A 5929-nucleotide genomic window follows, 5' to 3' on the forward strand; every position below is an offset into this window, starting at 1 on the left:
AACACAATACCGTCGTTTAGTAGGACGACTTCTTTACCTTACTAATACACGCCCAGATATAGCTTTTGCAGTCCAACAATTGAGCCAATTTGTGGCAAATCCAATGCAAGTTCACTTTGAGGCAGCTTGTCGTATTCTTAAGTACTTGAAAGGTTCACCAGCTAAGGGCCTCTTTTTCCCTTCAGATAACACACTGACAATACGAAGCTTTGCTGATGCAGATTGGGCAACATGCCCAGATACCAGACGCTCTACTACTGGTTTTTGCGTCTTCTTTGGATCTTCTTTGGTGTCTTGGAAAGCAAAGAAACAGAGTACAGTCAGTCGGTCTTCTGCAGAATCAGAATATCGTGCGCTTGCTACCCTTACATGTGAAATTCAATGGCTGGTGTATCTCCTTAAGGATCTGCAAGTCCCATGCTCACAACCTGTTATAGTCTATTGTGACAACCAGGCTGCAATTCATTTAGCTCATAATCCCTCCTTCCATGAATGTAGCAAGCACATAGAATTGGATTGCCATATTACAAGAGAGAAAGTCTCTAATGGTTTAATCCGTCTTCTGCCTGTTTCTACAGCTCAACAACTAGCAGACATTTTTACCAAAACACTAAATCCAGCTTCCTTTCATGACTTCTTATTCAAGTTGGGGCTTCATGATATTCACCTTCCACCTTGAGGGGGGGGGGGGTGAAGAGAGTCTTTGTTAACTAACACGTGTATTACACATGTTATGTGATTAGTTAGTTAGACCCTTCCCTTATACACGTGTACTGTAATTAGTCTGTTAGTGAATCGGTTCTAAGTTTGTTAATTAGTTAGTGTTTTTCTTGCTTGACTTGGACCAGTATATATATTGTGATGTAGCTCTTAATGAAAATGTATCGATTCATTTTTCCTTTCTTCTGAAATATGAGGTTCATGCCTATACTTCATTCGCTTCCGTATTCTATTATATAGGGTGGGGTCTCGTGAAGTTGATAAAAAGTGGTGGGAAATTGTCGACTGTCATTTGACTGAAACATTCACAGCTCATTGTTCGTGTGGAAAATTTATGACTATGGGAATTTTGTGCAAACATATTTTATACATCATGAAGAAGAAACAAATAATGACCTTACCTGAAAAATATATTTTGTCTAGATGGACAATGAATGCAAGCTATAAGGCTAATAATCTTGTAGGTGTTCATGCAGAAACATATACTAATGAAGTTAGTGCATTGTCTTTGTGGTCGATTCACTCCAAATTCAATATTGCTGTTTCTGAAGCAAAAGATTCTATTTTTGAGATTAGAATTCTTGAAGCTATTGTTGTTGACTTCTACAACGACAATTGGAAAGAAAGAAAGAAAAAACTGAAAATGAACCAACTCCTCAAACTGCTCCTTCACCAATTCCTAGTATTGTTTCTCAAGTTTCACTCATTAATGATGTGCGTGATCCCACCCAACTAATTAGAACTAAGGGGCGTCCAAGGGTTGCTTCACGTATAAAATCGAGCATAGAAATGTTGGCAAAACAACAAAGGACTTGCAGTTACTGTCAAGGAAAAGGTCATTATAAAACTGGTTGTCAGAAGCAAAAGGTATGTGTGAAGTTGATGTTTGTGTGAAGTTGATATTTGTGTTTGACTTTTTAAACTTGGGGTCAAATAATGTAAGTTTTATTTGTAGATGGATATTGCAAGGGATAAGCAAAAAGAGTAGAAATTATTGTTCATATTTTCATGGTTTCATTTTGGTAAGCACTGATTGATTTATCTATTTATTTAATATTTATTTTTAAGTATAACTTTTATTTTTTGCTAGAGATTTTGTATTGTGCTGCAGGAAAATCTAAAGCTCAGGACCTAGGACCTGCTTAACCAAAGAAGAACTGAAGACTTAGTATCTAGTGTTTTTTGTAATGTATCTAGCTTCTGTAATGTATTGTACATGCTGCACATATTGGGTACTTTATTTTTTGCAAATGTATCTAGCTTCTATAATGTATTGTACATGATGCACATATTGGGTGCATTATTTTTTGAAAATGTATCTAGCTTCTATAATGCATTGCACATGCTATGCATATATTTGGTGCATTACTTTTTGAAAATGTATCTAGCTTCTATAATGTATCGCACATGCTCTGCACATATTGGGTGCATTATTTTTTTGCAAATGTACCTAGCTTCTACAATATATTGCACATGCTGCACATATTGGGTGCATTATTTTAAAAGCAAATACATGTTGGGATCTTTTGATATAATTTCTTTATTTCCACTTGCAGGTATTTAATTCCTCACATGCAATGATAACAAAACTAATAGAGTCTTAACACACACACCCAAACACATATCAGTATACCATTGAACTACATGTATATATTTACAATAAATATTGAACCAATTACAAGTAATAGAGTCTTAACACACACCTATTCTACTTCTGTGACCTAATGGCAACATGTTTACATATACCAATTACAAGTGGAGCTATCCAATTCTTTATAAGAGCCAACTACAATTACAAGTTTTAGTACTAATAGTACAGGGACCAGACACCATCGATCCAGATGAACCAGTTATTCTGGTCTAGCTATTCCAAATATATGCCTAAATTAAATGAGAGTTGTTTGCCTAAAATATATCTCATTTGCTGTTCAATTTCTGCTTGGCTCTTTCTTTTGAGGTTGTTCAATCTTGAAGTCCAGAATCTTTTGAATCAGCAAATTTGGAACAAGAAGAATTGGCCCAGTGTTGCTGTCCCTTTCCCTGTTTGCTATGTTTCTTTTGAAAAATTATTACTGATTACTTGGGCAGATTTTGTCATCCCCCTCTCACATAAAGTCTGCACCTCAAAAAATGAATTCATTATGCATATGTGTCATCTCAAATATAAAACATCTGCATCAGCAAACGAGCATGGCCTGCACAGCACGAAAAACAACAAAATTGAATGTTATAAGGAGACTAGAACTATGAAAAGAAGCTTTAGGCGGAAAAATTACTGAGCAAGGGGCTTTAACGCATGCTTATGAAATTGGATGAGAGTAGATTGTACAATGTTAAAATTGATATACAAATTTTGATTTGGGCAAAACTTCAAGGTGGTAAATTTTAATTTATCCTTAAAAATTTGAGAGGGGATAAACCATTAAAGGAAAAATGTTGGTCGAATAAACCCAAACTAGCATTAAACCAATTTGCAATTTGGAATCACTAAAATGGAAACTTGACAAGTAAAAGAAGAAAACTGATAGCACCAAGAGAATAGAAAGTACCTTTGAATAATCGGTAGCACCAAGAGAACAATCAAATAGGCATTCCACTGTCGGTCCTTTAGTACAGGGTCCCAAGGTATGGTCCACTAATTTTCATTAATGCAAGGCATAAACATATCCTTTATCATAATGTTCCAAGAAGAAAACTGATATGAATCAAGTGAATTTAAAGATAAAGATTCTAGAAAATAAGAACCAAAATTATGTGTTTAATAAGCTAATAGTCCTGCAATCTACAGAGGCAAAACCATAGTTTGACCTCGCACGTGCATTTTGAGTTGCTTCAATAGCAAAAATGTACATGTTCTTGTGATGTGGTACCTCAAAAAATACCAATCGTTAAATTTCTTTATTTCTAAAGTGGTTTAGCTGCTAAAAAAGTGGATCCAAACTCCAACACTTACCCAAATTTTCAAAGGTAAAATCTTTCATTCAAGTAATTATTATGCTCCTCTATAAAGAATTACTAAATAAAATAAAATAACAATTATTTTAGAACAACTTATTAAGGATAGGAAAGAACAACTGCTTAGTCACTATTATGCTCAGTCACTATCATTTATCAAAGTTCATATATAATTGAGCACCAAAGCAATCCCCCATTGTATATCTATCTATCTATCTATCTACAAAAGTGAAAAGAAAAAAATAAATGAATTGAATTGAATTGAATAATTCCACAATAATGTAGCCATATTAAATCAAATAAATAAATGCGGTAATGGTGAATACATGGGATATGAGGAGACTAGAACCATGAAAAGAAGCTAACTGTAAAGTAAAATTGGCTAACATTTATGAAAATCCCAAACATGAGCGTAAAAAAGCGAAAAAAGGAAAAAATTGATTAAGTAAAAGAGAGCAGTGACTACAACAAAATAAATAGCTAAGCGAAAATGAGAAAGGAGATTTGAAAGTCACCTTAAATTACAAATGAAATTGTTGAAAGGGAAATGGAAGAGAGATCTGAAACTGAGACTGAAACTAAAGCACAAACAGGCCTGGGAGAGAACATCTTCATCGTTGTCATTATCTCCAAAATTTTCAATTATTTCAATTTTTTTGCGCCAGCCCCCTTGGCTCTGTGCCAGTGCACGAGGGAAAGAGATGAAGACTGATACGTGGGAACGAGATGGGGTTAAGAGAACATCTTCATCGTTGTCATTATCTCCAAAATTTTCAAATATTTCAATTTCTTTTGCGCCAGCCCCCTTGGCTCTGCCCCAGTGCGCGAGGGAAAGAGATGAAGATTGATACGTGGGAATGAGATGGGGTTAAGGTATTGTTATTCATTTACAAAACGATGCCGCTTCTAGATGACCACATAAAATGTTAGATACAATCACATTATATACAACAAACCTATATATGTATATATGAAAAATGTTTATCCTTTAAAATGACACAATTTATATTTTTTCACTCTCACAAAGAGGTGAGACCCACACCTTTATTTTTTTTGTCAACTCTCTCTTCCTTTATCTATCTCATTCTCTCTCTTAAAATGATATAACTTTACATCCTTTAAAATAACACACATTTTCCATATATATATATATATATATATATATATATGAAAAACAGTGAATGGAACTTTTGTTAGGCACATGACAAAGAAAACAATGAATGCAATATTTGTAAGCAGCAGCAATAGCCATTCATTTTTTATATAAAAAAGAAATCAAATGTCATCTCAACCAAAGACTACAAGACAAACACATATTACAATTCTGCAAGATTCCAGCATTTAGAGGTTTCAAGGTGATACTGCTTCCCACTTGAATTTTCAATGTAACACAGGTACACTTTGAACGGCTAAAGCCAAGAGAATAAACAAAAAAATCACATTCAAGATTCCTACCTTTCTATCGGTGCTTCCTTCTACAAATTGAATATAAAACACACCATAGAAAAATAAACTTAAATTGATTAGAGAATATGGAAAACAAAACCAGTAATTTGGTTGCAACCTTTCGGTCTTGTGCTTGCTTCAATAGCAGTTCTTCACTCAAACTCGATGAACTTCCGATCAATAGGAGTGCAGTGGGTCTCTGATCTCTAATATCACTCCTACTCTTCTCTGTTATTTCTCTTGGCTAATGTTTTTTTTTTTTTTTTTGGCTTCTGATGCTCTCTCTGCAACTCTCTTGGCTGATGCCTTTGTCAGTGCTTCTGTTGGAATAGAAGATTCTATATGTTGTTATGATTTGCTGTGATATGTTGTAACCTGTAGTTTGTTAGGATATGTATAACTGAATCCTATTGTAATTAGGTGTAGTTACTTATCATTAGGAAGTTGTTTTACTATTTGGTAACAGACTGTTTGGTAACAGCCGTAACAGTCTATTCTATTTAAGATACATTGATGTACAGTTTTAAATCAATGGAAATACTATCAATTGATACCATTTATCATGGTATCAGAGCGATCCCTTGTTAAAAAAAAAAAAAAAAACTTCCGCAACGTGTAGACTCTGAAAACAGTGAGCAGGAGATAGCTTCTGTTGAAGACGGCCAATGAAAACAGCAGCAGGTTGAAGCCATCAGACCCTGGATCACCATTCTATCTGACTGGATCAGATAGCCCAGGGATTCTTTTAACAACCGTTATGCTGAGAGGAGAAGCCAACTACGAGAATTGGGAAAAGTTTGTTGAACGT

General features: G+C 34.6%; 1 long non-coding RNA gene across 1 annotated transcript; it reads right to left on the minus strand.

The window, feature by feature from the left end:
- Positions 1–2386: 2386 nt before the first annotated feature.
- On the minus strand, positions 2387–4493 carry LOC133307659 (uncharacterized). Its single transcript, XR_009751070.1, has 3 exons — positions 4191–4493; positions 3270–3355; positions 2387–2915 (listed from the first exon to the last, which is right to left on the minus strand). It is a non-coding gene; the product is annotated as an uncharacterized LOC133307659 (long non-coding RNA).
- Between the last annotated feature and the right edge of the window lie 1436 nt (positions 4494–5929).

The sequence above is a fragment of the Gastrolobium bilobum genome, unplaced genomic scaffold (assembly GCF_033153095.1).
Source record: "Gastrolobium bilobum isolate Gb01-03AN ecotype WA unplaced genomic scaffold, APGP_CSIRO_Gbil_v1 utg4614, whole genome shotgun sequence".
Lineage (NCBI taxonomy): Eukaryota > Viridiplantae > Streptophyta > Magnoliopsida > Fabales > Fabaceae > Gastrolobium > Gastrolobium bilobum.